Source organism: Pelodiscus sinensis, chromosome 18 (assembly GCF_052426305.1).
Source record: "Pelodiscus sinensis isolate ZL-2025 chromosome 18, ASM5242630v1, whole genome shotgun sequence".
Taxonomy (NCBI): domain Eukaryota; kingdom Metazoa; phylum Chordata; order Testudines; family Trionychidae; genus Pelodiscus; species Pelodiscus sinensis.
Window position 1 is genome coordinate 9,819,555 of NC_143069.1, and position 17,078 is coordinate 9,836,632.

The window sequence follows — 17,078 nt, forward strand, 5'->3', positions numbered from 1 at the left end:
AAGGCCGCTGGCCTGCTCAGAAGGGGCAGACCGTGGCCTGAGCTGGAGTTAGCGCCCAACCGCCAGGGAGGGAGTCACCAGGACAGCTGCACGTGCTGCTGCCAGGCCCCAACCGGGCTCGGCCCCAACGCCGGAGCCGCCAACCGACCCCCCGTGACCCAGGCACCGGACTGGACTCTGCCGACCCCGATCTTGCCCAACAGCCACCCAACCAATACCAACAGGTGGGACCGTGACGGGCCGGGAGCAGGGGGTAGGAAGCAACCCAGGGCAGGGAGCTGGAAAAGCCCCTGAGGGCTCGGTGCATTGCGGGGAGGAGCCCCCGCCAAGCCAGTGGTGGGAGCCGCCTGCCACTGATAGGGCCCTGGGTTGGGGCCCGGTGGAGAGGGAGGGCCCGGGCCCCCCTACACCTGCTGCCCGAAACCCTGGCGAGTGGGGGCTGGGATAAAGAACTTTGGGTATGTCTACTCTACAACATTAATTCAAACTAAGCTAATTCGAACTAACGGATCTAGACTAAAAAACTAGTTCAAATTAGCATTTGTGGACCCTGCACCAGGGTTAAGGATGGCCGGAAGCAGTGCCAGCAGGGCATCAGAGGAGGACTTAGAGCGTGGAGATGCTGTGTCAGGCTAGCCAAGGGCTGCACTTAAAGGGTCCCGACCCCCACCCCGGACAGACAGTTCTCAGGGGTGCCCCGCTTGCAAAGCAGTCCTGGCTTGGAATGCCCGGAGTACCCACACTGGGCACATCACAGCACTCGGCCGTCAGACCGGCTGCACTTGCCGCAGGCTGCCATCTGGGGAGAAGGGGCAATCGGGGGGCTGCAGGAGAGCTTCCACCCCAAAAGCCTGCAGAGCCAGCCCAGTCCTCCCCATCGGGGGCTCGTGCCCCATTCCTCCCTCACCTCTTTCCACTTACCCTTCCCTAGCCCCTTTTCTTGATGTACAAAATAAAGGACAATTGTGTTCAAAAATGGAATCTGTCTTTATTGAACAAAACTGGGGGAGACTGGGAAAAGGAGGTGGGAGAGGGGAAGAGAGAGGCTGGGAGAGGGGAGGGCAACTAAAATGATCAGGGGTTGGGAACAGGTCCCATATGAAGAGAGGCTAAAGAGACTGGGACTTTTCAGCTTAGACAAGAGGAGACAGAGAGGGGACAGGATAGAGGTCTCTAAAAGCAGGAGTTGGGTGGAGAGGGTGCATACAGAAAAGTTCTTCATTAGTTCCCATAAGTTCCCATAAAGAAGGACTAGAGGACACCAAAGGAAAGGAATGGGTAGCAGGCTTCAAACTAGTAACAGAAAGTTGTTCTTCACAAAGCAAAGAGTCAACCTGTGGAACTCCTTGCTGCAGGAGGCTGTGAAGGCTACAACTAGAACAGAGTTTAAAGGGAAGTGAGATCAAGTCATGGAGGCTGGGTCCATGGAGTGGTATTAGCCAGGGGGTAGGAGTGGTGTCCCTGCCCAAGGTTTGTGGAAGGCTGGAGAGGGATGGCACGTGACAAATGGCTTGGTCACTGTCTTTGGTCCATCCCCTCCAGGGTCTCTAGGGTTGGCCGCTGTCGGCAGACAGGCTACTGGGCTAGATGGACCTTTGGTCTGACCCAGGACGGCCATTGTAAGCTCAGGGCTCAGGGTCGGGGGTCTCAGTGGACCCCCTTGATTTTCATGTAAACCTGTTCCTGGGTGGCCAGGCTGGCAGCTCTCCTGCCCAAGCCGGCCACTTTCCTGTGCCTAGTATGGAGGTCGTGGACGAGGTCCACGATGTCCACACTAGCCCAGGCGGGTGCCCACCTCTCGCAGTCCCGGGCAAGCTCCCGGGAGCCACCAGCCTGGTCCCGGGAAGAGGCGGAGGGCTGGGTGGCAGCAGGTGGCTGGCTCAAGCCGTGCCAGGTGCAGGGTCTGCTGGCTGGGTACAAATTGCACAGATTGCCTGAATGGGAGCAGAATAGTACTTCTGTAAGAAGCACTGATTTCTTATAGTAGGGATGTGTCTACACTGGCAAGTTATTCCGGAAAATCAGATGCTTTTCCGGAAAAGCTTGCCAGCTGTCTACACTGGCCGCTTGAATTTCCGGAAAAGCACTGACGATCTAATGTAAAATCATCAGTGCTTTTCGGGAAAAACTATGCTGCTCCCGTTCGGGCAAAAGTCTTTTTCCGGAAAACAGTTCCGGAAAAGGGCCAGTGTAGACAGCACAGTACTGTTTTCCACAAAAAAGCCCCGATCGCGAAAATGACGATCGGGGCTTTTTTGCAGAAAAGCGCGTCTAGATTGGCCACAGACACTTTTCCGGAAAAAGTGCTTTTCTGGAAAAGCGTCCTGCCAATCTAGACGTGCTTTTCCAAAAATGCTTTTAACAGAAAACTTTTCCGTTAAAAGCATTTCCAGAAAATCAGCCACTTTTCTGGATAAACTTACCAGCTGTCTACACTGGCCGCTTGAATTTCCACAAAAGCACTGACTTCCTAGGCTACGACTACACTGGCATGATTTTCCGGAAAAACTGTCCAGTCTAGACACAGCCTGCATGTCCAATGAGCGAACCTAAGCCCCAGAGCTTTTCACAAACCAGGGAAGACAGTCAGTTGAATAACCAAGTGGTGTTCAAGACCCAATTTCTTAGGGCTGCTCAGTGCTGCCCCTTGGATTAGGTTTTTCTAGTGAGCTTGCACAAAATAGTCATTGGAGTAGAAGGACGGCAACCCTCATAACTTTATCCCAGTGGTTAGGGTACTCAGCTGAGGAATAGCAAATCCATGGTTGAGATCCCCACTCCCGCTGCAGGGCAGAAGGAATTTGAGCTGTGATGTGCCACCTCTTAAGTAGATGTTATAGCCAGTCAGGTTTGGGACAATCTGATGTGAGATTTTCTTAAGTCTCTCATTTTGAATCTGTTCCACTGACAGTTTGTAATTACCTCTCCTGCATATGATGGTTTAATCTCCAAACCACAGAGTGATTTTTATGCTTATTCTTTGCTGCCATCTATGGCAGTGGGGATGTCTTCCCCAAGGTGCCTGCAAGGGGTTAAAGCAGATGGGTGAAGCCTGAGCAGAGTCTTGGCCAATCAGGGAGAGGTTTTGAAGTAGCCAGTCAGCTTGCTTTAGCAGCCCTGTATAAAAGGAGCTGATCTGCAGAGGGTAGGCAGTTAGGCCCGGACCAGGAAAAGTGCAGGACCTGATTCCCAGCTTTGGGAGAGCAGTGCTGGGCAGGATAGGGGCTCTTGAGTGGGGGCTCGTACCTGTCAGGCTGCTGGCCTTGCTACAAAGGCAGGATACAAGGGTCACAGGGGAAGAGGCCTATGGAACAAGAAGCAGTGGGAGGAAAGTGATAGCAGGACAACACTGCTGACAGAGATTCCCTGTATCAGGACTCAGGGTAGTCGGTGGGTCTTGGTCCCCCACCCCACTATTCCCTCACACTGTATCACCTTTATTGTGATTTCCAAGCTGCCTAGAAATTAGGTGCTCTCATACTGAACATTGGTTCACTGAATTCTTTAGTGCTCTCAGGCCTCACACATTGGGGTATTTAAGAGGCAAACACAGAAACTTGGATCCACTTCTAAAAGCAAGTGCCAATCTAAGTGGCAGATTTTGTTCATTATTACGAGCAATCAGTCCCCTTTTCAGCTGTTCTGACTGACTTGTAAAACTCCTTGGCTACGTCTAGACTGGCATGATTTTCTGCAAATGCTTTTAACAGAAAAGCGTTTTCCATTAAAAGCACTTTCGGAAAAGAGTGTCTAGATTGGCGCAGAGTTTGCGTTATAATGATGTGCTTTTGCGCAAAAGCGCGTCTACGTTGGCAGCAAAAGCAGAAGCCCGGAACCATTTTGCGGAGGGCACAAGGGCACCAGCCCTTTCCGGGGGCGGGAGCTGGAGCTCCTTTCAGACGCATGCTTAAAGGGATCTCCCCGGACAGCTGTTTCTCTCCGCTCCGTGCTATAGGACATCTTGCAGGGACTGACAGCCATAGCAGGTTTGGTGGTTGCCCTCTGACTTTTGGACACCACTGCCTTGTGCCACCTACTGCTTTTGCCTGTTTTTTTTTCTTTGCCTTGTTTCTTGTGCCATGGACCCAGGGGTGGCCATGTGCCTGCTCTGGCCCCTCTCGGCCATTTTTGAGTGCCTGCAGCTGCTGCTCCACGCTGGTGCCCTCCTGTTCCAGGACCAGGAGGGGCAGACCGCTTTGGATTCCCTCACCAGGGAGGCCATGGCGTCCCTGTGGAACCCCCACCCCAGGGTGCAGAGGCCACTGTGGAGACTGGACACCAGTATGGACTGGTGGGACCGGCTGGTCCTAGAGCAATGGGACGACCAACAATGGCTCCGGAACTTCCGCATGCAAAAGCGGACGTTCCTGGAGATGTGCGCCTGGCTCACCTCTGCGTTCCAGAGAGCCACCACCCGGCTGCGTACACCCATCCCCGTCAAGTTGCCATCGCACTCTGGAAGCTGGCCACCCCAGACAGCTACCGATCGGTGGCACACCAGTTCAGGGCGGGCATATCCACCATCGGTGTCATCGTGATGGAGGTAAGTCCCAGGAGGAGTGGGGAGTGGGGTGGGGTGGGGTGAGGGTGCTGTACTCCATGCCCAGGGGCAGACAAGACTCCACACTGGGTCACCCAGGGGTTTGGGCCATCCCTCTTGTCATGGCTCCTTCCCCACTCTGGCATGATAAATGCAGAAGTGGGGGCCAGCAAGTGTACCCCAAAGCCTTATCTACCAGGCTTTTGTATAAAACTTCCCCCAAAATCTTAAAAACCTAGATCTTGGGAATAAAACTTCCGCTGCCACCACCCAAATGTTGATAAAGAAATCAGGGGAAAGATCATTTGGGAAATCTCACCCCTAAAATAAAAATCAGGGCACACAATTAACCACTGCCAGGTTAATAAAAAGAAAAGAAAGAACTTTTTTTATTACAACAATATTCCTGTTGCAAGCATAATGACTAGATGGGAAGGTAACAAAATATACTCATGGAGAAACTCCATGGGCCTAGAACTTAGTTAGAAAGAAAAGCCAAAACATTTTTTAAGCAGTGCCAGATCTCAGATCCCATACCCAATGTCACATTACTGAATTGGAGGGAAGCAGCCAGATCGCTGCTGCACCCCTAGGTGGGGGTGTTGGCCCCAGAAATTGGTATAAAAGGGAGCCATGTAGGGTATTGAATGGGAGCTTATCGTTTGTTGATCTTATGTACGCTATTTATGTGAGTATATAATGTCTGTGTGTGTAGGTAGGAATCTGTAATCTGTGTGGAAGCTGAATATTTCTCTAAATGTGGTGAAGCCTTGCTATGGACAGGCTGAGTAGCAAAGCCCTGTGGAACAATGGCTCTCAATGGGCTATGGACACACCCAAAGAATGGGGTTTGTCATCTGAGAGCAGCCAGCAGGGAACATACAGATTGGCCTCTGACCAGGTGACTTGCTGCATACAAGAAGAGGCCAGGAAGGAGGTATAAAGAGGCCATGCGGTCGATGCCATTTTGTTCTCAGCTCAGCACTTCATCCCAGAGGCAGCACTGCAGGGATCGAAGAGCCCGGAAGACCTGTGAACCCATCCTGATGATAGGATGTGCAATAAGAACTTTTAAACCAGCAGCTGCAACATCTCTGCTAGAGCCTGCATCGAGAACTGGGAGATTCGGTGCATGTAACGTACTGTACTTTAATAACCTTACTCTCATGCTTTTCTTTCTTGTGTTAATAAACCTTTAGTTGTTAGATGCTAAAGGATTGGCCCAGCGTGATTTGTGGGTAAGATCCAGAGGGTAAATTGACCAGAGATCTGTGGCTGGTTTCTTGGAACCGGACAGTACTTGTTCGGGGTAGGTGGGATTGGGTACTAGGACCCCCCACCTGTGTATGAGGCCCGGGGCCATCTGGTGCACAGATATTGCTGGGGTGTCGGAGGGGTTTTGCTCGTGAGGCTTCAGGCAGGCTACTGAAGCGCTCTGTGGGACTGGTTTGTGGCCTGTTTGGAAAGGTCACCAGTCTGGGGGCTGGAAGGAGCCCCGGATTTGAGCAATTCGCCCTGAGTGGACGCCCTCAGCTGTGCCCAGACACGACCCGGTCCATCACACCCAACCCTTAAAACAACAAAGCCTAACGAAACTACCTAAACTTTACCCTACTTACAGAAAATAAGGAATGGTGTCTTGGAGAGAGAGAGACATGCTTGTCCCTCTGTGTAGCTGCAGAGACACACACAGAGATACAAAAGGGAGAAAGGAAAAAATCCAAATTCCTTTGTCCCTGTTTGAAAGTTCCACCTACATTCCTACTGGTTACTCCACCTGGCTAGGTGTAGTTAACCCCTTAATCCCCAGGCTGCTGGCTAACCCTCATAATCATGACATGCCCCCCAAATTACAGACGGTGCTGGACAGTCTCTGGCCACACTTGACTAGACTGTTGAACACATGAAAAGTAAACAAAATGCTTCCATATCCATGGAGTACCATAACAGATATACAGAGAGTATATTAAGTAGTTGAGTCCAGAAATGCCTCTCTGGAGAGGGCATCGGCCATCTTGTTAGAGGCTCCTGAAATGTGCTGTACCTCAAAGTCAAAGTCTTGTAGTGCCAAACTTCACTGAAAGAGCTTCTTGTTTGTTGCTTTGACCAAATGAAGCCACTGGAGAGCAGCGTGGTCAGTCTGTAGATGGAAGCGTTGCCCCCACACATACGGTCTTAACTTCTCCAGAGCGTACACAATCGCATAGCACTCCTTCTAGGAGACAGACCAGTGACTTTCTCTTTCAGACAACTTTTTGCTGAGAAACACGATAGGGTGAAGTTGTTGATCTGGTCCTTCTTGCACCAGAACTGCCCCCACACCTCTCTCGGATGCGTCTGTGGTGACCACGAAAGGCTTGTCATAGTCTGGGGCCCTCAGTACAGGGTCAGACATAAGGGCTGTCTTGAGCTGGGTAAACGCTTACTGGCACTGGTCAGTCCACTTGACCCCGTTAGGTTGCGTTTTTCTAGTAAGATCAGTTAGAGGGGCAGCGACCTCACTGTAGTGTGGTACAAATTGCCTGTAATACCCGGCCAAGCCCAAGAATGATTGGACCTGTGTAGCCAGACAGGAACCCCCTTGTAACATCCATTTTTGCTTGCCTGGAGCATACAGGGCACACAGAGCAGAAGGCCCAGGCTGCTGTGACCGTGAATGGCTGTAAACAGAGATACGCCAATTGCTGACCAAGAGGCTGCCAAGGAGTGCCCTTGACTCAAACTCATATTGATACGAACACACATCCATCCGCAGGGGGAGGAATCTCTCGCCCAGTAAAAAAATGTCTAGTGCTCACAATTTAGTTATCTCTCTTGCAAGTGTAAATTAACTTGAAACTTGCTTGTAAGAACTGGCGCCACAAAACGGACCAGTACAATTCGGCATCTTAGATAAGAAAGAGAATACGGGCCCCCAGGGGTATAAAGATGGGTCAAGCAGCGCATTTTCTCTGAGTGTCAATCTACCATCTATCTGCTGGTCGGGTTTGGTGTTTGATCTCCCGAGGTTCCAAAGGGACGCCCACCTCGTATTCGTCTTTCCTAGGAATTGAGAGACCGGCCCTGGCCTGACACGCTGGAGTCGAGAGGCACAGAAAGGGGTAAAAATTGTACCTGGATGTGGTCCTTTGCTTAAGTATATATATACATAGACTTAGAGCTCTTTAAAGATTAAGCTGTCACTTGGTACCATTATTTCTATTTTCTATCTTTATTTTCTTTGTAACCATTTTTAAAATCTGTATTTGTTAGCATTTAAGAAATAGAGCAATAGCCATTGTAACCATATGCTTTTATAAGTCTTTTAATAAACCTGTAACTGTTTAAGCTTTAGCCTGACTCCTTCAGTTGCTGTAACAGAACCAAGCACAATTTAAAAGAACTTCAGCCGGTCATAAAGGGACAGACATAGGGAGAGCTTGGGCGTTTGGATCTGTGTCACTCCCAGGTGACAAGATCCGTTGGGGCACCTTTCCAGCCTTTCCCAGGCTGCCCGCTGCGAAGGAACTTTGTGTTATAGCAGTTAAAATCTAAGGTGTAATAAGCTCTTCCTATATAACGGGGCGTCTGTTGGCCTTCTGGCCACCCTCTGCGATGGGACCCCAATCCTAGCAGTAAAGACACGGACGTTAAACCTTTTCTCAGAAGCATACACACACACACTGCCCTGACCGTCGGCTGACAGAATTGGCGTAGTCGGCAGGATTGTGCTATTGGTTCAAATACAGCAGCATGAAGCCAGTCACGATTGACATGGATTTTAGCTGTATAGAAAAGGAGTTTGCCCGAGAGGGATGGGGCAACCCTAAGTGGGATAAAGAGATGTTAGGGAAAGGCGCTTGCATCTGGCTGTTAAAGGGTGTGTGGCAAGCAGCCTGCTCTAGCTACTTGAACTTAGAAACAGAGCTGATAAAGGTGCAGAGAGAAAGATATGAACTCTTGGAGCAATGCCAGAACCTGGATACCCGGGTGCGAACCCTAAATAAGGACATGGAGCACCTACAGGAACGGCTCCTCCTGAGGCTAGAGAGGGGAAGGAGAAAGTAATTAATGGAGAAAAATGAGCTTTTGGAGCTTTCTGGCTTTAGAACGTTGCTGGCTCAAACCCCCGCTCTTCCGCCTTCCACTGTAACCAAGATAAAACAGTACCGCATTCCAGCCGAAGCTATGGCTCCGGTCTGTGAACTAATTAAAGATCTGGAAAAATGGGGAATCTTAATTTGTACCTACTCCCCGTATAATTTGCTCAGGAAGCATGCTCGCTGGGAATGAGTCCCCCCCCCCCCTCTCATGAGGAAGCTCTGAGACAGCTGATAACGAGATACGCACTTATCAGTCTATGGGTTCAATTTACCCTAATGGGTCCCATTTCATTTGTACACCAACCATAAAGTAGTTTGGCAAGATATAATAAGAAATCTAGAAGAAACAACACGAGCAAGTGGGACATCAGCATATTTAAGTAAAGATGCCCACAACAATGAGGAAACTAGTAACCTCACCATTGCAATAACAGCTACTTGCCCTGCTACTCACTGGTGCCTGATGCCTTAAAAGGCCTCAAGAATTATAGAATTGCATAAGTTAACAGTTAACTATCTGTGAACCATGCTTGGTCCTATAAGAGAAACAGTGACTCTAGTCAACGTAACCTCCTTCAAGTTACATACACGCTAATAGCAATGAGAATACACGGCCTTAGGCCGCCCCTCATTCACACAGAATCATTTTGTTTATTGTAACAACATGAACACTACGAAGACAAAGAATACACAGTCCTCTGAGTTAAAGTTTGTATAGAATATTGTAGGAAAGAAGCTAAACACTGACATCAGGCAACTGAAGTTGGACCTACTGACTCCCACTGGGGCTTACCACTTAAAGCCCAGACAAGGTAACCCCTGAAGCATGGCTGTCATTTGTTAAACAATGGCCATTGCTAACTTGCCGTATTATTAACCAGGTCCTTGAGGACAAAATAAAGCCTCCCAATTGTGAATTATGCCCTGAACAGACCCCAGAACCAGGACAATTGTCACTGGTCCTTACCTTGGTGATGTTCCACACTGGTATAGACCAGCTGTATGCTAGACTGGCTAATCAAATTAGCAATTGCCTAATTAGGCAACGACAGGGCTTAGCAGATACCATCGCAGATTGGTTTAGGCCTGGAAACTCTGTCAGCAACACTTATGTCATAGCCCAGAAATTGTATAGAATCCAGGCTGGTAGATGCAATAATATCCAATGCCTGTAAAGGCCTAGACACCAGCCAAGCTAACCGACTGATCCTGAATAGTTTGAAGGATCTGTCCAGCTCTGTGTCCATTTCACTAAACCTAACCAGATATTTGGACCAGAGACTAATTAGATTGTTAATTAATGGAACTAAATTAAAGGTATTAGAAGGCCAGTATTGAAGAATAAGATAGCTTTGACCACCCAGCCCTTATGGTGGTGAGTCCCCATCTCCCCTGTGCCTACCCATGGGAGTGGGGAAGTAAAGAATCCATGAAGACCCAAAGGCCCACAGATGGCAAATAGGAAAACAGATTAGATACTGTGGTGCAAAGATTAAACAATCGGCAGACCCCTACGGGCAGTCCGATCAGTAAAGAATTTTTCCCTACAGGGAGAACCTCTCCTAGCCACACTGTGCCACTCAAAGATTCTAAATATGCACCTGAAAACACTGTAGTAATCAAACACCCCAGTTTGAGAATGCAAACCCGCGTACTGCACTCCTGCAAGGGAAAAGGAGTCTGGACCACTGCAGACGTTGGGCTAACACCAATAACCATTACTGAGGCTTGGATTGTATCCAAGACCGGCGAACCTTTTGTTTTATTACAGGAAACTGAGGCAATGGCCCTGAACAGTGCTCCAGTGGGATGGATCCCTCCCAGCGCTGGTGTGGATCCGGGAAACCATCATGAACTTTTTGTATATATACCGCTTGCTGTTATAGCGCTTGCAATCGCTGTTGCTGGTTATAGACTGAACTATAGAAAAAGAAAAAACATAAGCTGAAGCAAGACATGTAGTACTCCAACTCGCCATGGTCTTCTTCCTCATCCCAACTGCTACTGCTGTACCAGAACACCTTACTTGACTCCTCTACTAGACTAGAAATCAAGTTTGTCCTTCTCAGCCCAAAACAACTGATAGAACAAGAGTGACATCTTCCAATGGAGGCCGGTATGGTTCGATGACAGCGACCACCGCAATCCTCAAAATAACTTTGGGGGGGAGGCAAGAAAAGTGGCAACAGATAGTATGGGGTAAGACATGCTGTAACTAAGAATGTAAACATCTTATGGCTAAATTGGTTAGCCCAAGAGCTAGAATTTTCCCTAACTCCTTTCCTACACTTTATTTTTAACCACTGCTCTAACCACTGTAATTTTTGTAATCATTTTCTGCATAACCCTATGTATTGTGCAATGTCTAGTTAATGCAGCTATCTTTTCTGTGCACATTCGATACACAGCACTAGGAAAGAACCCTAGCCAATTCCTAGATCCTGAACCTTCTATTCCGGCCATCGGGCACTTCTAGATTCCCCCAAGGTGGGCAAGAGGTGCTGGTATCACCGCCATCTTGTATCCTGGAATGTGGTGTGTCATATCAGGGGGTGGAATGTAGCCAGACAGGAACCCCCTTGTAACATCCATTTTTGCTTGCGTGGAGCATACAGGGCACACAGAGCAGAAGGCCCAGGCTGCTGTGACTGTGAATGGCTGTAAACAGAGATACGCCAATTGCTGACCAAGAGGCTGCCAAGGAGTGCCCTTGACTCAAACTCATATTGATACGAACACACATCCATCCGCAGGGGGAGGAATCTCTCGCCCAGTAAAAAAATGTCTAGTGCTCACAATTTAGTTATCTCTCTTGCAAGTGTAAATTAACTTGAAACTTGCTTGTAAGAACTGGCGCCACAAAACGGACCAGTACAATTCGGCATCTTAGATAAGAAAGAGAATACGGGCCCCCAGGGGTATAAAGATGGGTCCAGCAGCGCATTTTCTCTGAGTGTCAATCTACCATCTATCTGCTGGTCGGGTTTGGTGTTTGATCTCCCGAGGTTCCAAAGGGACGCCCACCTCGTATTCGTCTTTCCTAGGAATTGAGAGACCGGCCCTGGCCTGACACGCTGGAGTCGAGAGGCACAGAAAAGGGTAAAAATTGTACCTGGATGTGGTCCTTTGCTTAAGTATATATATACATAGACTTAGAGCTCTTTAAAGATTAAGCTGTCACTTGGTACCATTATTTCTATTTTCTATCTTTATTTTCTTTGTAACCATTTTTAAAATCTGTATTTGTTAGCATTTAAGAAATAGAGCAATAGCCATTGTAACCATATGCTTTTATAAGTCTTTTAATAAACCTGTAACTGTTTAAGCTTTAGCCTGACTCCTTCAGTTGCTGTAACAGAACCAAGCACAATTTAAAAGAACTTCAGCCGGTCATAAAGGGACAGACATAGGGAGAGCTTGGGCGTTTGGATCTGTGTCACTCCCAGGTGACAAGATCCGTTGGGGCACCTTTCCAGCCTTTCCCAGGCTGCCCGCTGCGAAGGAACTTTGTGTTATAGCAGTTAAAATCTAAGGTGTAATAAGCTCTTCCTATATAACGGGGCGTCTGTTGGCCTTCTGGCCACCCTCTGCGATGGGACCCCAATCCTAGCAGTAAAGACACGGACGTTAAACCTTTTCTTAGAAGCATACACACACACACTGCCCTGACCGTCGGCTGACAACCTGTTTTTTTTATTTGGGGACCGGCCAGTTGTTTATAGCCTCTACCTTAGCCTGTAGAGGGTTGATAGTTCCTTGCCCCACCTGGTGTCCAAGGTAGGTCACCCTGTTCAAGCTAATTTGACATTTTTTTGCTTTAACTGTTAGCCCTGCCTCCCTTATGCATTGGAAGACAGCTTGGAGGTGTCCTAGGTGCTCTCCCCATAAATCAGAGAATACGGCTATATCATTTAGATACGCCACCGCAAATTCTCCAAAACCAGCTAATAGGGTATCCACAAGCCTTTGGAAGGTGGCAGGTGCGTTGCACAGCCCAAAAGGAAGAACATTAAACTCAAATAGGCCAGTGTGTGTAATGAAGGCTGATTTTTCCTTCGCTTCTTCCTCCAGTGGTACCTGCCAGTACCCCTTGGTTAAGTCTAGGGTGGAGATGAATTGGGCACGCCCCAGTTTCTCCAATAGCTCATCTGTGTGTGGCATGGGGTAGTTGTCTGGACGAGTTACAGCATTTAGCTTCCGGTAGTCCACGCAAAACCGGATTTCCCCATCTGGCTTGGGAACTAGGACCACTGGAGAAGCCCATGCACTCCCTGAAGGGTGAATTATGCCCATCTCTAACATGTCCTTGATTTCCCTCTCTATAGCCAATTTGGCTGGAGGAGTCATTCGGTAGGGTTGGGCCCTGACTGGGCGAGCATCCCCAGTATCAATGGAATGAGATGCCCATGCGGTCTGTCCCGGGGTGGCTGAGAACATTGGGGTGAACTGGGTGCACAGCTGCATGATCTGTAGGCGTTGCTCACGGCCGAGAGTCAGGGAAAGGCTTACCTCCTCTACTCTACCCTGGCTCTTCCCGTTGTAGTAGGCTCCCTCAGGCCACCCCACCTCCTCCTTCTCCTGGGCGGTGAATTGAAGAACCTTGAGTTCTCGAGAATAAAAAGGGCTTTAGAGAGTTGATGTGATAGACCTTAGGCTTAAAGTCAGGATCAGGAAACGCTATAAGATAATTAACTGCCCCTAGACACTCCTGGACCGTGAAGGGCCCATCCCAGGATGTTTCCATTTTGTTTGCCTGGAGTGCCTTCAGAACCATGACTTGCTCCCCTACTTTGAAGGACCGGTCCCTGGCAAGTTTATCATACCAGGCCTTTTGCTCTTGCTGAGCATTTTGCAAGCTCTCTTGTGCGAGAGTTAGAGAGTCTCAAATGGTATTTTGGAGGTTGTGAACAAAATCCAAAACGTTAGTTCCTGGTGAAGGGTTAGTCCCCTCCCATTGCTGCTTTACCAGCTGTAAGGGACCCTTAACTTCCCGGCCATACACCAGTTCAAAAGGCGAAATTCCCAAACTGGGATGTGGGACATCTCGATAAGCAAACAGTAATTGTTGTAAAGCCAGGTCCCAGTCGTTGTAACGTTCATTCACGAACTTGCGTATCATGGCTCGCAAAGTCCCATTAAAGCTTTCCACCAGGCCATTTGTTTGATGGTGGTAGGGAGTAGTAACTAGGTGCTCTACCTCATGGGCTTCCCAGAGGTGTCTCATAACCTCTGCCAGGAAATTGGCCCCCGCATCTGTGAGGATATCTGAGGGCCAACCTACCTTGGCAAAAATATCTGTTAGGGACTGGGACACGGTCCTAGCCGTAGTGCTTCCTAGAGCCACGGCTTCAGGCCATCTGGTGGCAAAATCCACGAGGGTCAATATGCACTGCTTCCCCCTGGGGGTCTTCTTAGGGAAAGGACCCATAATATCCACAGCTACACGCTGAAATGGGACTTCTATGATGGGGAGGGGCCAGAGGGGTGCCTTGGCATGGTCTTGGGGCTTCCCCACCCGCTGGCACACCGTACACGTACAGACATAGTCAGTAACCCCCGGCTCATCCCTTCCCAGTAGAATGACCTTCTCAACAGGTCTTTGGTTTGGCTCATCCCCGCATGGCCACTAGGGTTATTGTGGGCTAAGCTTAGGAGCCTTTCCTGGTACTTAGTAGGAACCACCAACTGTCTCTGAGGATGCCAGTCCCCTTGGTGTCCACTAGAAAGGGACTCTCGGTATAAAAGTCCTCCTTCTACCACAAACCTGGTTTTGTTCAAAGAGCTGAGGGACTCTCGGTATAAAAGTCCTCCTTCTACCACAAACCTGGTTTTGTTCAAAGAGCTGAGGGGTAGGAGTCCACTTTTGGCTGCCGTCCAAGCACCTTGGAGGCTCTCATGTGCTTCTTGTTTGGCCTGGAACTGCTCTCTTACCACCGGAGACGTCCAACCAGGGCCCACAAGAGGCACTGCGGGAGCAGGTAGTACCTCTACAGGTGGGGAATCACTTCCTGCCGGTGCAGATTCATCTGTGGCTGTCGACTCCATGATGCCCCTAGTGGCTGACTTAGATCCTAATATCGGCAGCCCCTGTCCTTCCAGTTCTTGGGCTGGCCCTACCTGGGTTTCAGGAATTGGATCACGGGTTTAGGTTGCAGCTGCTGGTCCGGGCTTGGGTGCCATAACTGCAGGGTTCGGGGTGTCTGGGTGTACAGCCTGCATAGCCTTGCTACGTGTGATCACTCCCACCCTCTTAGCTTGTTTTACATGCTTGGCCAAATCTTCCCCGACCGGCATAGGAATGGGGTAGTCATCAAAGACTGCGAAAGTCCAAGTTCCCGACCAGCCCTTGTACTGAACTGGTAGCTTGGCCGTAGGCAGGTCGAAGGGGTCGGCCTTGAAGGGTTGAATGGTGACTAGAGTCTCTGGGTCAATGGCCTTGGGGTCCACTAGAGCGTGGTGAATCACTGACACTTGTGCTCCGGTGTCTCTCCATGCGATAACCTCCCGTCCCCCCACTCTCACCGTCTCCCTCTGCCTGAGGCTCCTTGTGGCAACCCTGGAGTAGCCGGTTAGTGCTCTGGGGACAGTCGGCCTTTACATGCCCCGGTTCATTACATTTAAAGCATCGCCTCACTGCGGTATCATTGGAACGGGTGGGGGACTCCCAGCAGATGGTATGGAGGAACAGGGAAAGATCTGGGGTCTTCCTGGGTGTATGTAGGGCCTGTCTCTGCGGGGTGGGGGCCAGGGGGATCCCCAGGTGTTGATGGGCCCCCTCAGACTGCTTTCCAGGTTGCTGTGGCCCCTCAGTTCCATCCATCTGACCCCAAGCACTGCTGCCTCTCTGAGGTTTTTTGGTTTTCTGTCCAGGATGTACCCTCTAATCTCTCCTGGAACACCCTCGAGGAACTGTTCCATCTGCATCAGGAGAGAGATTTCTTCCAGAGAGCCACGTTTCCCAGTTTTTGAGGACACGACTAGCATGTTCGGGGAATGCTGTATTTGGGGTCCACTTGGAGGCCCTGAAGTGACACCGGGCCTCTTCAGCGGTGAGGCCCATCCTGAGTCTGGCCTCCTGCTTAAACAGTTCATAATCATTTGCCATGTCACCTGGCAGGTCCACTGCTACCCCCAGTAAGGGACCAGCGATTTGGGATCTTAACTCTCTCTGGGTATGTCTACACTACAAAGTTAATTCGAACTAACAGACGTTAGTTCGAATTAACTTTGATAGGCGCTACACACGCGAACCGCTAGTTTGGACTTAATTTGAACTAGCGGAGTGCTTAATTCGAACTAGGTAAACCTCATTCTACGAGGACTAACCCCTAGTTTGAATTAAGTAGTTCGAATTAAGGGCTGTGTACCCACTTAATTCGAACTAGTGGGAGGCTAGCCCTTCCCCAACTTGCCTTGGTGGCCACTCTGGACAGGGAAACTCGTCTGCCCTCCTCCTGGCCCCGGAGCCCTTAAAGGGGCACGGTCTGGCTACGGTGCCCGTTGCAAGCCTGCCAGCACCCAGCCAGCAGACCCTGCACCTGGCATGGCACGAGCCAGCCACCCGCTGTCACCCAGCCCTCTGCCTCTTCCCGGAACCAGGCTATAATAATGGAGATTCTCTATCTCCTAGAACTGGAAGGGACCTTGAAAGGTCATGGAGTCCAGCCCCCTGCCTTCTCAGCAGGACCAAGTATTCTCCCTGACAAATTTTTGCCCCAAATCCCTAAATGGCCTCCACAAGGATTGAACTCACAACCCTGGGTTTAGCAGGCCAATGCTCAAACGACTGAGCTATCCCTCCCGGGAGCCTACCCAGGTCCACAACAGGCGGGCGCACGCCTGGTCTAGTGCAGACATCGTGGACCTCATCGAGGTTTGGGGGGAAGCCACCAACATCCACAACCTCTGCACTAGGCACAGGAAAGTGGCCGTCTAGGGCAGGAGAGCTGCCAGCCTGGCCACCCAGGAGCAGGTTTGCATGAAAATCAAGGTGGTCAAGTGAGACCCCGACCCTGAGCCCTGAGCTTAGAACATAAAAACATAAGAATGGCCATACTGGGTCAGACCAAGCGTCCATCTAGACCACTAGCCTATCTGCCAACAGCAGCCAACATTAGGTACCCTGGAGGGGATGGACCGAAGAAAATGACCAAGCCATTTGTCTCGTGCCATCCATCTCCAGCCTTCCACAAACAGAGGCCAGGGACACCATTTCCACCCCCTGGCTAATACCTCTCCATGGACCCAACCTCTATGACTTTATCTAACTTCTCTTTAAACTCTGTTCTAGTTCTAGCCTTCACAGCCTCCTGCAGCAAGGAGTTCCACAAGTTGACTATTTGCTTTGTGAAGAACAACTTTTTGTTATTAGTTTGAAGCCTGCTACCCATTCATTTCAGTTGGTGTCCTCTAGTTCATCTATTATGGGAACTAATGAAGAACTTTTCTTTATGCAC

General features: G+C 49.8%; 1 pseudogene; it reads right to left on the reverse strand.

Annotated features, from left to right (window-relative positions):
• Nucleotides 1-6,390: 6,390 nt before the first annotated feature.
• On the reverse strand, nt 6,391-16,479 carry LOC149523222 (uncharacterized; annotated as a pseudogene).
• Between the last annotated feature and the right edge of the window lie 599 nt (nt 16,480-17,078).